This window comes from Hipposideros armiger, unplaced genomic scaffold (assembly GCF_001890085.2).
Source record: "Hipposideros armiger isolate ML-2016 unplaced genomic scaffold, ASM189008v1 scaffold_69, whole genome shotgun sequence".
Classification (NCBI taxonomy): Eukaryota; Metazoa; Chordata; class Mammalia; order Chiroptera; family Hipposideridae; genus Hipposideros; species Hipposideros armiger.
The window spans coordinates 2644140-2666104 of record NW_017731419.1 but is presented as its reverse complement, the minus strand read 5'-3'; the positions used below and the strand labels follow the sequence as shown (position 1 = coordinate 2666104).

Genomic DNA, 21965 nt, shown 5'->3' with positions numbered 1-21965 from the left:
AATTTCTTACAAAAACATTTGCTCCATAAATCAGGAAAATTTCTCAGACCACCCAGCAAGTCAGAGTCAAGGCCAGAACTAGAGAGAACCGAGGTCTCCCAAACCCTATTCAGGACCCTTCCCGGGACACCTCCCCAGAATAAATATTTTCCTCTAAAATCTGTTTTACGTGATGACTGAGTGAAGACGCTGTTTAGAGAGAGAGGCCACAAAGATAAACAAGCCACAGCAAATGGGCTTGGGGTGGGGGGCGGGGCAGGCAATGAGGCCTCAGGCACCGCATCAGCCTCAGTATCAGGGAGAAGAAGGGAGAGTTTCCAAGGAGCCGGTTTCTGTTTTTCCCTGAAAAACAGCCCAAACTGTCTGTACAGGAAAGATGGGGTTCTGGGGTCAAGCTCTGTTCCAGGAACCCCTTGAGAGAGCTGAATTAGACGATCCAATTCAACCCTGGACACATGCATGGGGGCCCTTCCAGTATTTGGACACTTTATGGGCCTGGGATGTTTTGGAAACATTTACGGGAGGAAGTGGGGGAGCCGCCTTGAGAAGCAGAGCCCCTCACCCATCCTGCTTTCTGCGGCAGTGGACAGGGTATGCTTACCTGACTCTGCCCACCCTCAGACACCCGGGGTCTCATTGATGTTTTTGTCTTTTTCTTGTTGGTTATGGGTAGGTTACTCTGCTCAGCATGTTTTGTTTCTTGTCCCCAGGTTAGGTTTTGTAGTTTTAATGAATGAGCAATTTCATCTGACATCCTGACTCCACTCCCTCTCCTTAAAAAAAATAAAATAAAATCTCCCTTTTTGTTTTTAAAGATAATATAACCCCAGTAAAGATCATTTAAAACTATTAAAATCTCCCAGAAGTCTATCCTGTTTAGACACAGCTCCTTTCGTATCCACATTCAACCACATTCTCCCGTGTTTTACACGGAATGTCAAATCAAGGGCATTTTTTCCATGTTGTTCCGTGGTTGTCATAATGACGCCTTTAAAAAAGGCATTGTATTTGTTTAATTTGTTATTTATTAAGCCATTCCTTTATTCCAACCCCTCTGTGTGTAATTCATTTTCATAGTGCCCCAGCCACACTGACCCATGCCCGTTCCCCGAGGACATTTCCTACGTTCCCACCACCTCTGCCTTTGCCGGGGCTGTGCCCTCTGCGTGAATGGCCTTCCCTGCCTTCTGCCTGTTGAAGTTGAGACTCGCTCAATTACTAATCTTTCCACGGAGCACCCCCTAGGTGCCTTGCGATGGTCAGTTTTATGTGTCAACTCAGCTAGGCTACAGCCCCCGGTTATTCAACCTCACATCCATCTAGGTGTTGCTATGGGTGCATTTTGTAGAAATAATTAACGTCCAGCATCAGTTGACATTAAGTAAGGACATGGGCCTGGATGGTGTGGGTGGGCCCGATCTAAACAAGCGAAAGGCCTTAATTCTGAGAAGAGCCCTGGTTTCCCAGAAGAAGAACTTCTGCTTGTGAGCAGCAGCTTCAGTCCATGCCTGCCCTTCCTGATGGGTTTCAGACTTGCCTAGCCAGTCCTACAATCACATATTCCTCATAATTAATCTCTTAATACACATCTCCTACCGGTTTTTTTCTCTGGTTGAACTCCCTCCAGCAGTGGCGTTCTCTCCCTCCTCTTCCCATCTTCCTTCTCCATGACATTTATTTAGGGCACGTCGATTAGAGTTGCTTGTGTTGCTTTTTCCTTTCTCTGTTGAGTGCCTGACGCCTAGTAGTAGGTGCTCAAGAATTGATCGTTGACTGACTAATAGAGGGCAGAGTTATTTCTCTTCTGCCCAGCAGACACATTTGAAGGGTAGAGGCAGAAGGAAATGGGAGAACTCTCTGTGTGTCCTGCCTGTCACATCTTCAATACCACACTGTGTGGCTGATGCATTAGTCTTCTCACGTTTCCGATAAAAAGGCAGAGGCGTAGCAAATTAAGCAGAGACAGTTCAAGCTCACACAGCCAGCCAGAGCAGGGCCAGGATTCCAACTCAGGTCTGCGTGGGTCCAACCTCCAAGGCATTTCTCTTTCACCAGACCACCTGCTACCCGGCAAAGGGCACCTGGGGCAGAGAACCCCACGCGATAGTGGAGGGATTAGGTGGGTTTGTAGGCCTGACTGTACCCAGCCTGGGGAGGGTGCAATGGCTTCATCCTTCCAGGGAAGAAGCTCTGTGCAGGGGAGCAGCTCAGGCAGGGGCTGGGCTGGCCATACGGGGGCGGCTGGGGGAGCAGCACAGGACTGGGAAACGGGCAGACCCTGGGCCTTGGTCATTGGATGCTTTGGTGCTGAGGGTTTCCTGAGACAGGAAACCTCAATGTCTCAATCTCACCAGCCTCTTTGATTGGGGGCTTGGAAAGAGCTTGGCAGACAGACAGGAAAGACGAAGGATTTGGGACTTCATGACTCACATCCAACCAGGTCAGAATCCGAGCTCCAGCACTTACTAGCTATGCATAACCTTGGACAAGCTGCTCAACTGCTCAGAACTTCAGTCTCTTCGTCGAATGGGGCTGCTAACAGCACCTACTGGGGTTGCTGCGAGGATACGAAGGTTAATGAATGGAAAGTGCATAGAACAATCCATAAATATCAGTGTCCCCTTCCTCTCCGCTCTAGGTCAGGTTTCTGCAAGCAATTTTATTGGAGGAAAGAGTTCGCTTAAAAAGAAAAAAATTCAACCTACCTCCACCCTCTCGTTTACAGAGGGGGAAACTGAGGCTTAGAGAGGCGATGAGACATGTAAAGCCATACAACCAATAAATGCCAGCCTGCACAAAGAGCCAAGGTTCTGCCTGTCTCCAGCCAGAGTGGCCTTTTAGGGGTCTGGTCTGGGCCAGAGGTGGCCAGGGGCCTGGAAGCACTCACAGGTCTGGGGGCATTGGGAACAGAGCCCAAGGTGCTGTCTTAATTGAAGCATGGGATTCTTGTACCCAGGCATAGTTTTCCTTCCTTCTTCCCTCCACCCCTGGAAGCTCTTCCAGAATTAATCTGACAGGATCCTGGAATAGTAGGTGGGAGGGGCTCTTGGGCACTATTATCATTAGATCCCCTCAAGTAACAGAAGTGGACAGGGCCAGAGACGAATGGCATCCTCCCAGGACACACAGCCAGGTAGTGGCAGAGCTCAACCTCGAACCCAGGTCCTGGAATCCTGCTACCCAGGCTCCCTCTTCTTCTTTGTCATCTCACAGCTGCTCCCTTCTGTGTGGAAGACAGAACTGTGCTCTAATATTATCTGACTGTGAACGTGTTTAAAGCCCACACCCCTGGCCCGCAGCCCATGCCAGGGTGTGGTGGGGCATACGCCAAGCCTTCAGAGCAGCTGCCTGCGGGTGATTAGAAAGATGTCCTGTTTCTACATTCCTGTATGGCCCAGGGTTTCTGTGCTATGTATGTAAATCGTTTGTAATGGGAAGAAATAGAAATCCTTGCAAGACAGCAAAAGCCAAAACCATGTGAGAAAAAAAAAAAGGCTCTGGATCCAGAGGGAGTGTGTTTTCCAGAAAAGCGATTGCTCAGAGCGGCCCAGGCTTGGGTGTACAGAGGAATGCTTTCATCTCCCGCCAACTCTCCAGCTCCCTGAAGGTCCTGGAGGTCCTGGAGGTGGCACTGGTCCTGCTGCTGGGGCGGGAGGAGAGCGCAACTGGCCAGGAGCCTCCACCAAGCTGGCGGCTGGCCTGCAAGTGTGTGCTGTGACCTTTTGTCGCTCAGCCTGGTTTACAAAACAAGGGGCAGGAAGACACAATAAATGGTGACTCTGAGCCAGCTGCAGAGGAAAAAGCTGTACTTGGAGGCACAAAGTCGTGTGGGTCTTGCCCAGGGCTCCACGGCCTGTGCAAGAGGGGTGGTGGAGGGCACCGAATTTGAGGCAGGCAGGGTTGTGTCCTTTTCTGCGCACAGTGATATTTGGGGTCTAAAGGCTCCGCAGAAGATGCCCTTGGCTCTAAAGGAACCTATGTCACTGCCCGTTCTCCTCCTGGGAGTGGCCCTCTTACCCATTCATTCATTCACTCAATAAACTCCTATTCCCTACTCGCCATGGTCAGCGTGAGGTAGAGCAGGATGGAGCACAGACGTGGCGGGCAGGACAAAAAACGCTGAGCCATCAAGCCACATCCTAATGCCATCCTTTAGGACCATCTCAAATGTTACTTCCTCTAAGAAGCTTCCCCTGACCTCTTAGTCAGCAGAGATCCTGCCCTTGTCTGAGACCCTACAACAAAATGGTGGAAGGGGTGTGTCTGGGCATCAGGGCCCTGGGTTCTAATTCTGCCTCCATCCCTGAGTGGCAGGAGTGACTTTGGATAAATGCCTTGACATCTCTGGGCCTTCATTTTCTCACTGGGAGAGTGAGCGGTTGTAATAGAGGAGTCTGGAGACCCTTGTGTAACCATGTCCTTAAAGAGGAACTAAGTTGACGTGGGGAAGCAGTGAGCTCCCCATCCTGAGGAGCAAGCAAGCAGAGGCAACGGGATTGGCACACCGCCTTTTCAGGGGTTCATCTCCTCTCACGCTGGCATCCAAAGACTTATGGAGATGGGCGAAATGAGTCAGTCTTAGCAAGTTCCCCTTCCCTAGGCGTGGCACATCAGCGTGCCTCCCTGCCCTGCTCCCCGAAGGCTCTGAGGAGCCCGGGTCTTGGCCCCACCCCGTCAGTTCTGCCCAAGTCAAAGCCACAGTCAAGTGAAAGCCTTGCCCCAGCCATGTGACCACTGCCTAATTCTGCTGCAGGTGGAACCGGTTAATTAGGGAGTCAGCCTTCAGAATTCCAGGGCTCCAGTTCTAGCAATGTTGGACCTTTTCTAGGAAAGAGAAGGAGGGGAGCATGTTTCGTAGGATTGTTCTGCAGAGGAATGGGTCTGGCACCTGCCAAGAATGGAGACGCAGGGAGGATGGGAAAAGTTGGTCCTGAGTCCTCAGCACAGGTGTTCACATCACGCCTGGACTCGGGAGCCAGGCAAACCTGGAGCTGTCTTGATTTGTCAGCTGGATGACCAGGGGCAGGTGATTTAGCCTCTTAGTAAAATGGTGATAACCTCCCCTGTGAAGAAAGGGGAGATAGAGGGAGGCGGAGATGGAGGGAAGGAGAGATGGAGGGGGAGATGCAGGGAGGGGGAGATGCAGGAGGGGGCGATAGAGGGATGGTAGATTGAGGGAGACACCAAGCGAAGGGGAGATGGATTCCAGAAAGGGTGACATGCCTGTCCTGTCAGGGGCCTGTTATGCCTATCTTACACACCAAGGGTCAGCAAAGTGATTTATCCAACTAAGACTACAGGCTCAAAGCCACCAGAGAGATAAAAAGAACCAAGAAAGAGCCAAATTGAGCTCAAGAGTATAAAGCAGACCCGCTGGAAGGGCCTAGAGTTTGGGGCTCAGATCCCCCCACCCTAGCTGAGGGGCTGCCTTCCCAGAGCCTGGGGACTCCTCACCCTCAAGGTCTGCTCTCTTCTCAGGGGTCCCAGAGAGGTGGCCTGATGGTCAAATGTCAGCCTGGGGCCAGGGCTGCCAGAGGGCTAGGAGGCGACAGGCAGATTTGACCGACCAGCTGCCTTCCTCTTGTGGGGTACGAGGGGGGGGAGGGTGGTGAACAGAAGAACACTGTTCTCTCTGCTATGTAGTCCTGCAGAAGAACTGTGGTTGGCAGCTCAGCGGGCACATGGGGTCTTTTGACCTGATGACCTGGCCCAGGGCTCTGGAGCCTTTGCAGACACTGTCTGGGGTGCAGGGACCCTGCGTTGATCATTTCTGGTGCTAATGCAGGTGGAAAATTCCCACTTCCTGAGCTGGAATCCAGGAGAATTTCTGACATGCATGAGTTTGGCTAGTCTCCTTGTATTTCACAATTTGCGGATGAGAAACAAAGGCTCTGAGGTGCCTTGCAGGGCTCGCTGAGAATCTGTCCACGCAGATGCCATGCCCAAGCTGCTCCCCCCCCCCACACACACACACACTGCTCTGAAGCCTGGCACAGTGGGGAGGGGCCCGGCTCTGTGTCTCTGCCTACTGCCACGTCCCTTACCCCCCTGAACCTCAGTTTTCTGTCAATGACTTGTACTGGATATTAGTAGGTGCTCAATTAATATTAGGGATTACTATTATAAGGAGTTTGAGGCCGATGACATGCCAACTCCCTATCTCCAGCCTCTGGCTGCCTGGCCATGATGCCTGCAGGAACCCACAAAGCCAAGACAACATAAAAACAATCTGGTTTGCAAGTGTTTAATGGGCCAGTCACAGACAGAGGGAGGCAGGCAATGGCAGCTTGATGTCTCCTCTGCATAGGTCAGGCAGGGGAAGGTGGAATGGCTCCCAAACCTGTCTCCAGAAAATTCAATTTTTGGATAATTTGATAAAGCAAATCAAGGACGCTAAAAAAGAGAATACCCTTTCCTTTGTGTGTGGTATTTCTGAAAATAAACAACAGGACAGGAAAAGCTACATGCAGAGAGATATTCATCATCTTTTAGAAGAGGAAAATAAGAAAAACTAAAATGTTTAGGACTAGGGAACTGGTTAAATAGGTGAAAAATAATAATGCTCCAAAGAGTTCACCCAAAAAAAAGAGAATACGTCTGCTAGCAGGCCAAGTGGGAAAACAGCTGGACACTAACTTGTATACACAACACAGTAGAGAAAACTCTGAAAGGCAAACTACCAAACTATTCCTGTTGGCGGTTGCCTTTGAGCCTGGAATCCTGGGTTGCTTTTTGTGTTTTCTGTATTCTTTGTAGTAGCCTCCAATTTTTCTACAAAGAACATATATTCCTTTTGTAATGAAAACATTTACATAAGCCTAGGGTTTTCTCCTATTTCTTTTCTAAACAGGGAATGAATTATGGGTTAGCTTATGTAAGAAAGATAATCAGCCCACGCACACTCCACGGGAAGAGATTGCTTACATAAAGACTGGTAAATAATTGCGCAATTGTGTTTTGGTTTCAAAGGAAATGTTTAAGTGTTTATGAACTGTTTCTTCAATGGTTTTCTGTTTTACCCAACCCCCAGTCCTGAGCAGGTGATGTTAGCGGGCTTCTAACTAACAACCCAGGAGAAAGCATCCAGAGGAGTTGTCGCTGAGGGGAGCTCTGAGAAGATGGGGTTTCCTTCTGGGCTGCAAAAGCCACTCATTGTCACAGGGTTTGGGCGGATTTCTGAATTTGAGGTCCCAATGAAACAAAGGAAAAGGACAGAAGCAAATCTTTCCCCAGCCTCTGTTCTTCATTTCAATTCATGCCTCTGTCACGTGGGTCAGGTGTGAGTGATTTTCTCATGATGGTTGCAGGGGTGGCATGTTGGAGCCCTGTCCCCTGTGAACATCTCTCTGCTGCCTTTGTTCATGAAGGGCCACTCAGTGTCACCCCTGTTTCTCTCCTAAGCCTGTAGATGGCCCTCTGTTGGGGTCTGATGTATTTGCCACTGTAGAAAACCAGAAGCCTGCCTGAGTTTTCTTCCTTTGTGTGTTGCCTGCTGCTCTCCCCCAGCCCCTCACGTCTAGTTTATCTGGCTGCCTCACCTTGCCACCCTGTCAGGCCAGCTCAGGCATGTGAGGCAAGCCTGCTGTGTAACGGAATATTGCCCAGGTGTCCCCACCGCCACCCCTCAGCCACAGCTACCACAGTCCAGGAAGACAGTCCCCAGGACACTTGCAAGGAACCTCCCACAAATGATATTTATCCTCACAGTAAACACATGGGTCCGTTGCCAGGGACATGTAAGGCATCCCAGTCAGGGGGGTTAGCGCCCAGGCAGCAGCCTGAGGCTCCCACCAGCGTCTCTAGCCCCGGCCTCCCCACCCAGCAACGGGGCTGGTCCCCTCACTGGCCTCAGCACACCTCAGGAGTTCCTACCTTGACACCTTTACCTATCCAGGGAGGCACAGTATCCTCGCGTGAAGACCCAGGCCAGGTTCCCACCCACCCAGCTCAGCTCCTGGCTAGCTGCTTCCCCTCTCGAGTGGGGAGACCATCCCTGCCTTGCAGGTTGATCAGAAGGCACACATGTGATAGTTTTGGATGGCACAGGTGCCCAGAGGTGGGGCTGAGATACCCTTCTATGTGGCATGGTCAGTCTCTGTGCCCTGACTACCCCGCTGCCTCCCCTTCCCCGACTTGGGCACCCTCAGATTTACCTGGGTCTAACCCCCTGCTGAAAGACACTGAAACCTGCTCACAAGACAACCCAGGCCTTCTAGACATGTGTAGGCAGCAGAGAGGCAGTGTGGTGTGTGTGTGTGTGTGTGTGTGTGTGTGTGTGTGTGTGTGTGTGTGTGTGTGGTTCTCCAGTGAAACAGAACTAATAAGATAGATAGATATAGATATAGATATAGATATAGATATAGATATAGATATAGATATGATGTGAGCTGGGTGCTGGGGCTGAGCAGATGGATAAGATAAGGCCCTGGCCTTTGAGGCGAGGGGGCTCATAGGCTGTCAAGAGTGACAGATACACACAACCACAACACAGTGCTGTCATCGAGGGGCCGCAGGCAGTTTTGGGGTCACCAAGGAGGGACCTAACCCTGCTGGGAAGGGGCAAGGAGGCTTCCTGGAAGGGGAGACCCCTTCATCTTAAAAGATGAGTAGGAATAAGGCAGGTGAAGAAGCTGGAGGAGAATGAGGAAAAGCATTGTAGGCATGGGAACAGCATGAACGATGGCCCAGAAGCATCCGAGAGCCTAGCGTGCTTAGTTCTGAGTTGTTTAGTTTGTCCTCAGTTTCATGCTGGCTTTTCCTCTTCCTTACTTAGAAAGTCAGACTTCAACTGCACTGTTGGGTGTTCCTGCCTTAGGCCTGGGAGCTGCTCCATCTTTAAGGCACTCTGTAGCACTCCACAGGCCATTTTATGGTTTGACCCCCAGAGTCCGGTGCAGGGTGGAGGCTGCCTTTCCTCTCTTAGGTGGGATTTTCTTTCCAGTGAGCATGTGGAGAGTGGGTGTGTGTTGGGGGCAGCGATGCCCCCTCCCCAGTCCTAGCCCTTGTAAATACACTCTAAGAAAGCTCTTTCTCCCAGTCGTGACTGGCTCAGGCCTGCCTCGGTGGCCCTTTCCTGGGCATGTGCCACTCAAGGTCTGCAGGTGCAAAGCAGGGCCTCAAATTCAAATGTCGACAGGACCTGTCCAGGTGGAGGGGCTGGAGGTAAGAACAAGTGCTGGGGCTGTGTGAGGGGTGGGCGCTGTGGGCGCCTGGAGGGCCAAGGCCTCACCCAAGGGGCGGGGGGGGGGGCGGCGGTGGCGGTTCAAGTTCAGCCTTGCCAGAGCCATAGATATAGAGACACTGGGAATTTGAATTTTTACCTGCAATTCTAGAGACACTGGGAATTTGAATTTTTACCTGAAATGTCCCAAGTTCTAAAAATATTGACTCTTTTAAAAAATACTGATGGCCAGACATTTAGTACGTCTCTCAGCCTGTTGATCAGTGCGATCTGACTGAGACCTCTGTGTAGGTGAGGCGTCTTCTGCTCAGGGGCATAGGACCCTTCCAGGGAACTGGGTGGGGTGGCAGGAGGAAAGGAGACCTTTCCTGGGCAGGTGGAAACACCCTTCCTGTCAGATCTCCCTGCCCCCCACCCCTCAGCATGCTCAGGAAAAGGCTGGGATGCTGGGCCCACCTGTGGTTGCAGGCGGCACTTGACCACCAAGTGAAGTAGACGCTCACTGCTCTGTCCCTGCAGCTTACTGCAGTTCTCTGCGTAGCACATGTCCCTCCTCCTCCCCTCTAGTCAAAGAGCCAGCTCTTGGTTTTTCCTTGGATGGACTGCTGAGACTGATGCTTTTTTTCCTCTCTAATCATTTTGTTTCGTCATTGCTTTTTTTCTACTTCTCTTTTTCTTTCTTTCGTTCTTTCTTCTACTTTTTTAAGCCTGGGAGCTATTCCATCTAGCTTCGTAAGTGGAACATTTTATTCATTTACTGGCAACCTTCCTTGTTTAATAATAATAAAAAATGAATGGCATGAGTTTTCCTGTGAGTAGGGCTTTGGCGGCCTCCCATCATTTGGTTAGTAGGGGTCTTGCAGTTGGTCACTTCTCAAATATCTATAATTTCTGTCTTAATGATCTCTGATGGAAGAGTTCTGAGGAAGAATGTTTTCTAAAGTTTTCAAGCGGTTTGTGATGCTAGTTTCTCTGTTCAATGTTAATTTCTGTAGTATGGTCAGGTGACACAGCAGATAAGAGTTCTACATCTGGGACTATATGGAGGTTTTCTTTAGGGCCTAAAAAAATATCAATTTCTGAAAATGTTCCTTGGAATGTATCTTCTTTGTAGAGTACAAAGTAATTTAATTTATTATAACTTATAGTAAATATATTATAAGTATAATATATTATAATTTATATATACTCTTCTAATCTTTTAATGGCTATCTTTAAACTTTTAACGAATATGTTAAAATCTGTCTCTCTCTATGAGCGTTGGGAATAGGAAAATAACTATTCTTCTGGGCAATAGCACACTTTTTCTTCTCCCTTCCCTTCATCTCCTCACTTAATTTAGTTACAATAATGATAAATTTTAGTTCCATATTATTACCTAATCTTTGTCTTTTCTATTTTAGGCATCCTTTCTAAGCAGTTACTAAGCTCCATAATCACATTACACCAATTGGTTGGCAATACCTCAGAATTTTACTGGTGTTATTGATCACACGAATTTGTTCTATAAGACGTCTTTCCTTTTCTTGAATTATTTAGTGGGATTAATCTCCGATTTGGCTGGAAGGTGCTATCTCAGGGGCTCCGGAAGGACCCCTGAGAGCTTCCCCTCCATGGTCAGGATGTCACCCTGTGGGCGCGTTCTAGGTGCACAGTAGGTGCCACGCGCTGGGCTGGGTTCCGTGTTTTCCCTCAAGGGGCTTCCAGTTGGGTGGGAAGGCGGGACACAGCCTGACACTTCCCAGAGCGTGAGGCCCAGATCTACCTCCAGGGAGCTGAGCTGGGAGATGTCTGAGGCCCTGAGTTCTCAGGGAGAGGGTGTCCATCATCCTGAGATGAGGTGGAGCGGAGGCAGTGATGGAGCCCCAGTGCCAGGGTTTGGGCATCCCAAATCGCTCGGCTGTGGGGACTAAGAGGAGCCTGGGAGGGTGGCTTTGGGGTCCAGGGCAGGAACAGGACTTGAGTTCCTCTCAAGTTCGCTCCCCTCAGAAAGGCCTTTGCTAAGGCAGTTTGTCTCAAAGTGTGGATGGAGGCCCACCTGCTTGAAAAACCACTGGAGATGTTAGCAAGTCTGTGGGTACCCAGACCTCCAAGTCCCCGTCCCAGGGAAGGGCCCTGGCGTCTATGTGGGGGACCAATCTCCAGGTGACTTAGATGCACAACAAAGTTTAGAAATCATTAGTCTCTCCGCGTGCGGCCGCACTGCCCTGGAGTCCGGTCGCTTGGGGACCCGCAGGAAAGGGGAGAGGATGTGGTGTCATGGGTACAATCAGCACCATAACAAACACAGACGAGGCGGGGCGGGGCCAGCACCCGGCACTATTGTTTACAACCCCCCACGAGATACCCGGCACAGGCCCTGCTGATTTTCAGACGTGGACCCGTGAGGCTCAGAGGAGCAAAGTGACTTGCCTGAGGTCACGCAGCTAGCTAGTGGATTTGGATTGGGGTCCAGAAGCCAGTGCTCTGCGCTCCACCTCACGGCGCTCCACTGGCCACAGCGATCAGAGGGGCCCAAGGCATTGGGGTTGGGGGTGGAAAGTTGGAGCCTGCAGGGAAGTGTGTCAGGGCTTTAGCTGGCACCACCCACAGATGCATGGCCTAGGGACATGAGCGTGCACATGCTGGGGGTGCCCTTTTCCTGGGGATCCCCAAAGCCACAGTGACCCCACTGCAGGGCAAAGACAGCGCCTCTGATAGTGACAGGCCCTTGTTCCTGGCCCCGTAGGCCGTCCCTCTGCTAGGTGGGCACCTGCGGGGAGCTTGGCACCTGCTTGCACATCGCCAGCACCATCTGAGTTAGCCCTCACTGCGGTCTCCAGAACCAGGAAGGATTAGCCCCATTGGACAGGTGAGAAAGCTGAGGCTCAGAGAGCTTCTCTAGCCGATAAACAGTCAGAATTTGAGAGCCTGTGTTTGTTCCAGCCTGCTTTGCACTGTGATGATGTTTTTTTTTGGGGGGGGGTTTCACATTTTTCTAGCCTCCAGAACCCTGCAGATCCCACTTGGATGACAGAGCCAAAGAAATACCTGACCCCTTGGGTTTGTTCTGGAAAGCGTGTCTTGACTAAGGCGTGTGGACATTCAGCTCAGAGGGGACCAGTGAAGATTGGAATGATCAATCCACCTCCAAGAAACAGCAAGCGGACCACGGCTCAGCGGCAGAGGGGTTCAGCGTCTGTCTGAGGGAGGACTTTTTAACAGTACAGCTCCCCTTGGATGGAGCATGTGCCTTGTCCATTAGTGAGCTTTTTGCCTCTGGGATCTGGAGGCATGCACACTAAGATGCAGACTCAGGGGTCGGGGGGTTCCTGGGCCAGGTGGGCACTGGGAGGGATGCACGCTGGGTATCCGTGTTAGTAAGTTCTGACCATTTGACTCGTGGCTCTGAGATTCTCCAAAAGCCTTCCGAGTCCTCCAAGCAACACACAGGACTGCTCTGTGTGCTTCTTTCTTTTCTTTTTTAAAAAATAGACTTTAGTTTTTAGAGCAGCTTTCGAGTCACAGAAGAACTGAGTGAAAAGTTCAGAGATTTCCCGTATAGCTCCAACCCCCCCGACACACACACATGCACAGCCTCCCCCACTATCCACATCCCCCTCCGTAGTAGGGCATTTATTACAATTGATGAACCGACATTGACACATTATTATCACCCAAAGTCCATAGTTTACATTGGGGTTCACTCTTGGTGTTCGTGTTCTATTGGACAAATGTATAACGAGATGGGTCCACCATTATGGTATCACACGGGGTATTTCACTGCCCTAAACACCCTCTGTGCTCCGCTTATTCATCCCTCTCTCCCCAGCTCTGGCAACTACTGATCTTTTTACCGTCTCCATAGTTTTGCCTTTTCCAGAATGCTGTATAATTGGAATCCTACAGTATGTTGGCTTTTCAGTCTGGTCTCTCTCTCTCTCTCTCTCTCTCTCTCTCTCTCTCTCTCTCTCTCTTTCTCTCTCTCTCTTTCTGATAAGGAAAAAATAGTTTATTTTCTCTTTGGTGCATGTAGTATTCCATACACAACCAACACATTCAGACAATTTTATCTCATTGTGTTACTAGGTAAATAGCACCTTTATTGTTATTATTTTTAATTATTAATTTTTCAGTTACAGTTGACATTCAATATTAGTTTCAGGTGTACAGCATAGTGGCTAGGCATTTATATAATTTATGCAGCGATCCCCATGACTAGTCTAATACCCACCTGGCACAATACATAGATATTACAATATTATTTACTATATTCCTTATGCTGTATTCCATATCCCATGGCTATCTTGTAACTACCAATTTGTATGTCTTCCCCTTCCCCTTTTTCACCCAGCCCCCAAACTCCCTCCCCTCTGGTAACTTTTGTTCTCTGTGTCTATGAGTCTGCTTCTGCTTTGTTCATTTATTTTGTTCTTGGATAAAGAAGATGTGTGTGTGTGTGTGTGTGTGTGTGTGCGCACACACACACATATATATATAGATATATCTATACACATACATACATACATATCATGGAATATTACTCAGCCACAAAAATGAATGAAGTCTTCCATTGGCAACAACATGGATGGATCTAGAGGGTATTATGCTGAGTGAAATAAGTCAGAGAGAGAAAGACCGATACCAGTCTGGCTTCTTTCACTTAGTAATATGCTCTGCATGGTTTTAGTGCCTGCTCTGTGACCGATGTTTATTTAGCCAACCATCCGTCCGTCCATCCATCCATCCATCCATCCAGTCACTCAGCAAATACTGACCAGAGTCCACGTTACGCTAGGCACTGTTCTCAGTGCAGGGGAGGCAGCTATGAATGGACAGACAAAACCCCTGCTTTCAGGGTTCCCTGCGTCTGCAGGGCACTCTCCCCTGCCCAGGTGGACCCCTCCCTGACTACAAGGCTGCACTGCCGAGAGGGGCAGCCCTTGGGGTTACCCTCAGACCCCTCTGAACTCTTAATCCAGATAGTCACTGTTAGCAGAGGCCACACGGCACAGCTATTTCCCCTGGTTGGTGCCACCAGGCAGCATCTCCTGAGTTTGGTCTAATCCTTAGCCTCACCATCCAGGCTCAGTCAGTCATCTAAACCTTCGCCTGAGTCCCACAGAGGTTGAGGCATCTCCCCGACACTGAGCACAGGGCTTCGCTAGGTGACATCCCTGCTTTGAGACTCAGTTTCCTCATCCCTTCCAGGAGGGCCCGGGAAGCACGTGACTGCAGGGGTGTGTGAGTTCAGGGCAGAGCCGGGATGAGAGCCTGAGGTTCTTTCTGTGAGGCCAGTATGGGAGCTTTGTTTCCGGTGTTTTCCAAAACCCCTTCTCCTGGCTCTTCCCCACCCCCCACCTGACTCCCACCCCAAGCTGGAGGAAAGCAGCAAACGCTTTCTTCAAGCTTGTGGGGCTCGCGATTTCAGTGTGTCCCCATCACCCCCACTGCTGCCAAGGTCCAGAGGGACACAGATGGTTTTCCTCCGAGGATGGGAGGGGGCGGGCCGTGTCCTCGGGGGTCGCTCAGAGAAGGACTAAGAGGTGGGAGGAGCCCAGGGTCCTCCATTGCCCTACACCTGTGTCAGAGCTCCCACTTCCTGTGGGCTGACAGGAGCCGCAGGCAGCCTGTGACTCAACGAGGCACATTCTAACCTGCCAGGGAGCCACGCCCATTGCTCACCCCCACCCAGGTTCATGAAACGACTCACCCTCAGCAGCTCTAATAATGGCTACTCTTTATTGAGCACCAACTGCATGTGTGGCACCTCACAGGTATGAGTCCATGTCCATCTTTGCAAACCCCTGCCAGGCCATCTCTACGGCTCAAGCAATGGGGAACATTTTTGGTTAAAAATGTCACCCAGTGGATGGAAGCAGAGCTGGGATTCCAACCCAGGGCTGGATGCAAAGCCCCTGCTCTGAACCACTGCACCTTTTTATCCCGTTGTCTTGGACCGGGACAGGGGTTAAACTCACCCCCACCATAATGTACATCTGCCAAGATTTACAACCCCCTTCCATCTGTGGTCTGACTTAACCCCTGCCCACCCGGGCAGCAGGTCAGCAGAGTACTTTGCAGACAGGTCAACTGAGGCTCAGAGAGGTTAAGTAAGTGTCCAAAGTCACACAGGGCCAAAGAGCAGCAGCATAGGTGAGTAAAAAGCCAGGTTCTGCAGTCTAAGCCCCGCGTCCATTCCCGCTCCTCCACACTGGCTCCTCTGCTGCTTTAGTCCAAGGTGTCCCCCCAGAGTCTATAAAAATGAAGTTACTAAATGGCCCACACAAACACCCACGTGCCTGTCTGTCGCCCTGATTCAAGAAGACAAACCCAAAACACACACGACAGTTCCTCCTGCTGGGAGCCCTTCTTATCGCTTGTCAGGACTCGGGAAGGAAGATAACTTTCCCCAAACCCTCCAGGACCTGAGGGAAACTTCTCCCAGCCTGGAAACCAGCTCCTATAAAACCCACCTGTCCACCCTCCCGCTGTACTGGGACCATCTGTCCTCCCAGCATAGGTGAGGCGGCTGGACCAGCCCCTGCTGCCGCGGCACCCACCTTGTCCAGAGCTAGCTGCGCAGGCACCTCGGTTGCTCCCTCCTCCAGCGTCCAGCGTCCAGCGTCCAGCAGGGCTGCTTGATGTTCCCTCCCCTCTGAGGAGCCGCTGGCGGGCTGGCTGAGCGCTCCGGAGCCCCAGTGGTGGCAGGAACAGCTCATCTTTCAAGGGCTGGGCTGTGATGTCATCACCCTCTTGGGTACTTCCTCCCTCCACCTCCAGCCTCATCCTGAGCTCCCGCCCAGCGCTCTGAGCCACACTGGCTTCAGTTTCTAAAACCTAAGACCACAGAAGTCAGGTGGGATGACTGCAGATGCTCAGGTCTCTCTGTCTGCCCTCTGAGCCTAGAGAGCTTGGTGAGTTACAAGGACGATTTCCAGGTTAGCCCAAGGAATGTTCTATTGTGTAGACCACTGTGGCCCTTTAGAGCCTTGGAATAGCAAACACGTCCTGGATTGCAATCCCAGTGCTGTCCGTCAGGCAACTGACTTAACCTCTCTGTGCTGGTTGTGACGGACCTAGAGGCGATGTGTTGAGGATTAACAACAGTTGAGGAATAGAGCAAAGAAGTGAAAGTGAGACACTCTAGTCGAGCTGCTAAATTACCAAAATCAGGTAGGTTGAGGCATGAGGAACCAATTCTATTCTTGTTCTAACGAGCCTGGGAACTTAAACATCTAAACTTTCCAGTCCTGCTTCAATGCCCAGGCATACATCAGGCCTCCAGATAACCCTTCGATTACCCCCTGAAGAGGTAAGGAAAGAATGTTTGGTTCTCGAGACCACCTGGCATCCAGTACCCAGACCTCCTGGCATCCAGTACCCAGACCGCCTGGCATCCAGTACCCAGACCGCCTGGCATCCAGTACCCAGACCGCCTGACATCCAGTACCCAGACCGACTGGCATCCAGTACCCAGACCACCTGGCATCCAGTACTCAGACTACTGGTCATCTGGAGGATGGCCATCTGGGACCAACCTAGAGGTTAAGAATGTAGGACTGATTCTCCCCAAGAGCATACTTTTTACTATAAAAACTTAGCTTTTCTTTCTCCGTCAGAACACTCTGGGTATCGCCTCGTTGTGTTTGTGGTTTGCAAACCCTAAGACCCTTGAATAAATCTTTATCATTTATTTCTTTATCATTTATTTGGAGTCAAAGCCTCCAAACCGTTTTTGAGTTTGTTTGGCCCAGTCCTGACATGTATATAACTTCTACTCTGTGTCAGGCACCTTTCTAAGCACACAAATGCTTCAACTCAGCTAACACTCATGGAACCCAGGCTGCCTGGCTCCAAAGCCTGTGTTCTTAACCACCCTGCTCGCCTCCTTTTCAATTCAGTGAAATAATAGATGTGGATATTGGATGCATGGCAGATCACCCCTAAATATTAGTTTTGTTCTTTCTGGTATTGAGGTAGATAGCTGGTACACTCTGTAAGTGAATATATTTGTTTCATATAACATTTATTGCTTACCATTATTTGTTTTCCCTATGTGGTTGTCTGAGCTTAGGTGTAAACAGTGGGCATTTACACAGAAGGTGTAAACAGAGGGGGGCGAAGTGGTCAGTGGGAGTACTGATTTTTTTTTTTAATGCCATGTATGCCTCCCAAGGGACAGTGGCAGCAGAAACTCTTTCAGAGATTGAACGCCTTTCCCTGTCCTGTTTTCTGGTGATGCGTAAGGGTCTGTGCTCCCCTGAGACACAGCCGTTTCTGTGGGGATGTTTAGCTATGATTTCCTGTCACTTCTATATTGATTGGCTTTCATGGCTTCTCTCTGGAGACTTACTCACAATTCACAGCACTTAACACTCCCAGAAGCTTAGAAGCTAGAAAGTGCAGGGGCTTTCAAACACTTTTTTTAAAAAAAGAAACTCTTAAAACCTTCCCTTCAAAAGAGAGTAGATAAAGTGGGCCCAGTGGAGCTGGGGGATAGACAGGAGGGTCAGAACCCCGCTGCTGTCTTCCCTTTTCCTGTAACGTCTCTGAGCCAAGTATAAACCAGTGATCAATTTCAACTCCATCAACATACAGATGATACAGATGGATGGGGAAACTGAGTCCCAGGAAGGTGTATGGGGAGGCCTGGGATCTAGGCCTGGAGTGGCTGTGGTGAACTGGTCACATACACTTGAGTAAAGTCCTTTCCTGACCGGGGTGCCTCAGGTGACTGCTCCGCACACTGGCCTTTCTACCACATTGGGACTCTTTAGCCTGAGGGTCCTGACTCCCCAGGTGGGCACAGGGCTCCATGGACAGGCCGCCCAGAGCCCACATCCCTCGAAAATGGTATACAGGACTAGGGATATGTGTGTTTTTCTCAGGAGAGAGGCCCTAGAGCCTTCATCAAATTATTGGAGGGGTCTTCTATGATGCAAAGCATGTTGAGACCCGTCAGAACAGACAGACCTCATGAAGCCCCTTCCATCTTGTACATTCTAGTGTTCCGTATCTACGAGATAGAGATCCTCAAAGGCCTGAATCCAGTGCTGATGCCTCCGTGAATATGATTGACTGAGAAAGTTCCAGAAGGCACCATTCATCTACACACTTCTCCACCCACCACTGTAATATAGTTTTTAAAAAGTGTCTTGATCTGGTTTTGAAGTCCTGGTTGGAGGCAGGTCAGTAGTTCCTGAGCAGCTAGGTTTGCACTCCAGCCACTTCCCTCATTGGGCTCTCATACTTTGGACCTTTATTCGCTGGTCCTAACCACCTGGGGCCAAGTGCCAAACAACTGTGCATAGCCATGATACCTTGGACCTTGCAAAACTATTCAAATTAGCCAACCCACAGGGAGCCCGAGAATCCTGGCTAACCCTACCCTGCTTGCTGTGACCCTGTCCCTGGGTGCAACCCCCTGCGTGGCTCTGCCTGGAAGCCTTCTCTCATTTGGAACTAAAGTAACAAAAAGCTCCGTCTTTCTCCCATCAAATGTCATTGTGTTGTGTCCTGCCATCAAAAGAATCTTTAAATCTTATAAAACAATTATCCACTCTTCCATTCACCTACACTTGTACCTAACCATCCATCCATCCATCCATCCATCCATCCATGAATCCATGCACTTATCCATTTAACCATCCATCCATCCGTCCATCCATCCACCCACCCACCTACCCATCCGTATATCCATTGGCTCACCCACTCACTCATCCACTCTTTTACCAGATATCCACATAGCTGGGCTGTGCGTTGTTGGGGAGAAGTGAATGAATCAGGTACACCCAGGCCACAGAGAAGCCCACCACGAGGCCAGTTCCCTGTTTGGAGCAGATCCTGGGTTGGGAACCATTTCAAAAGGAGCACCTTATGAACTGCAACAACCCACACTAAGTTATATCTCGATTAGCATGTCTTTTATACTTCATTTTTTGCAATGAGAAAATTTGGCCAAGCCCGTCCTGCAAAATCTCTGCAGCCACTAACTTATACCCCTCACCATTCCATCTGCTTGGCTGGGGCCCGCAGGGGACTCAGCCCTGCCAGGACTCTGGCTCCAGCCAGCCCAGCTGCACTCCGAGAGAGCTGGAGGAGGAATTAAGTAATTTCTGCAGAACCCTGGCAACCTCCCCACTGGGTCAGGGCCCCTTTGTGCGGTGCCCTAAGAACCTGCCCTTCTGCCCTCCAGGCCGCTGGTCTTTCCAGCCTCACATCCAGCCCCTAAGCTTTTGTCGCATGGAACCACCTAAACCACCGAAGGCTCCTGAATGGGCAGGATGACACTTGACTCCGCATCGCTGTCCGTGCCATCTTCTCTGCCTGGAGCGCCCTTCCTGTGCCTCACTTGGGGGGCTCCTACCCTCCTCTTAGGAGGCTGTTCAGGAACCTTTCCTGAGGCGCCTGGTGGGGGGCTGCACCCTGTCTGCACTCAGCAGCCTGAGGCTTTCCTCCGTGCCCCCTGGATGTGAACTCCATGAGGCCGAGACTCCGGTCTCACTGCTATTTATCGTGCTGCCCAGAGAAGGCACCCTGTGAACACCTGCTGATGGAAGGAAGGCACAGCCCCCAACTCTAACCTTGTTGTGAAGAAAAGACCATGCAAAACACAAAAGGAGGCTATAGATGTGTATGTATGCATGTTTATTTACGAATGTCTGCCCCTCCACCCCAGTGCTCCGGAACATTCTCTCCAAATGCCTGTGTGTGAGGCCGAGGTCTTCAAACCCTCACCCCAGGAAGGCCGTTTTCCACAGGCTTCCAGGAACGGGCTGTGTTTTTGTCCAGAACTCCATGGTCCTGACCAGAAAGCCAGCCCTGTTCTGTTAATCAGTGGACACCTGGAAAAGAGCTGATCTGCGACATACCCCAGACAGACCAGTCCTGGAAAACTGGAAGACGGGACTGGAAGGTAAGTGCTGGTTTTGGTTCAGAGCAAGACATGTGCAAAGTCTGTAGTTTTGACTGGTTGGCACTAACACCCACACCTACAAGCACATCCCAGCCAATAGACAGCCCTCTGCATCCTGCCCCGTCCTGCCTCCAGAGACCCTCACACAGACCTGCCTGAGGCATGGTCCTCGGGCACAGACCCAACCCTCACTGGCCAGCTCCGACCCCCACAGCTGCCCACTGCCCAGTGATAGGCTATTGGCTATTGAATGTCATTCTCCATAAAGAAAAGATTGAAATTTAAATTATTAGCATGAGTTTTACCATTCACCTTGATATTGTTTGATGCCTTTTAAGTGCAAATAAATATCCGTGCATTTAACTCACATGCAAAATCACCCAAGTGACAGTTTATGTTTTATAGCTTGTACGTGCATGTGTGTTTCATTCTTACCACAACAGTGGAAACGTTGCAGAAAACAACCTCATGTGTTTTTATTTAACTTTTTGATGTGGGGGTTTCCCCACAATTTCTGCCCCACTTGGCTGTCCCACAACCGCCTCCTCAGATTCAGGGAGTGAGTGAAGTGCTTGCTATTCCTGGTGCAAAGACCCTCAGAGGTGGGAGAGGCAGTGGAGGCTAGCACAGTGAGGCCAGTCCTCCTTCTGTCCCTCTGTCTTTCTCCCTGCTGCCCTGGGAGGTGGATGGCTGGGCCTGGGCCTGGTGGAGCTGACAGACTGTTCATCGATCACCCAGGTTTGGCGGGAAGGAGCCCTTGGTCAGCCAGCCTGCCAGTCAGCCTATCCACACTTCCAGTCTGTCCTTGGCCCTGGGGGTGTTACCTCCGATAGGTCTTGAGAGCTGATTACTCACTTCCTGCTGCTGGGGCACGGGTGGGGGCTTCGGAGGCTGGGAAATCCTCAGGGTGAGGAGCAGAAGCTGCTTCCTGGCATCCCTCCACCCCTCCTTTCCTGGGACTGACCGCAGAGCCAGGGAGCCAGCTCTACCCATAGGGTTCTCCTACCTCCCATCAAAGCTGGGACCCCTACCACAGACCCAGCAAGGGCCTGATGAATGGTCCTGGCGCCAGCCAGGCTGCCACAGTGCCCAGGTCTCCCCACTCCTCTCCCTTCCTCACTCTCCTCCTCCTCTTCTGTAGAGCAGGGAGTCACTGGTGAGTGGTGAGGTTGGCTTTGATGGTATCTCATAGTTTCTCCTCAGATTTGAGGGGGCTGGGGGCAGGCTACAGCGACAGGCTGAAATGTTTGGGGATATGAAGGGAGGGGAGCTGGAAGGACACTGAATTGCCCTCCCCACGCCCATCTGCCCTCCAAAATCCCAAATCCGGCTTCCATCCAGAGGTGGCACCGTGGGTCCTAAGCCCAGGGAGGGCTTGGAGGGCTTGGCACCCATGATCTGGCCGCCTCCATCTGTCTCCTGTGTCTACCAATCGCCCCTTCATGACCTAGGTCTCCAGCGCCCCTGGACCCCGTTCTGAGCTCACACTGTGCTCTGCATACACTGTTCCCTCACCTGGTTCCTTTCCCCTCAGCTCTGCAGACCCAATCCTGTCGCGGCCTAGCATAGTGCAGTGCACCTGCTCCGGACGCCCCCATCTCTCTGAACTCGGCCTCCACAGCCCCTCACTTTCTGTCTGTGCTCTCCAAGTACCCCATGACTTGTCTTCCTCAGGGTCGGGTCAGGGTCCTCTGAACCCCTGTCACTTGTCACTGGGGTGGCTCAGAGCACCTGAACTGACTCTGATCGTTTTGTCCATCGATTTCTTAGCATAACACAGAGATGATGACTCCTGCCCTGCAGGCTGTGAAGCTCAGATAAAACGATTGACATGCGGCCGCTGGCAGAGCCACAGGCACAGTGAGGGTCCATAATAAACGTGCTGAC

General features: G+C 50.8%; 1 protein-coding gene across 2 annotated transcripts in view; it reads right to left on the bottom strand.

Annotated features, from left to right (window-relative positions):
- Nucleotides 1-15861, bottom strand: part of BDKRB2 (bradykinin receptor B2) — a 29700-nt gene extending 13839 nt beyond the window's left edge. For both annotated transcript variants that reach the window (XM_019642436.1, XM_019642437.1), the window contains exon 1: nt 15724-15861. The gene's annotated coding sequence lies outside the window, so the exon portion shown is untranslated. The remainder of the gene's footprint in view (nt 1-15723) is intronic.
- Between the last annotated feature and the right edge of the window lie 6104 nt (nt 15862-21965).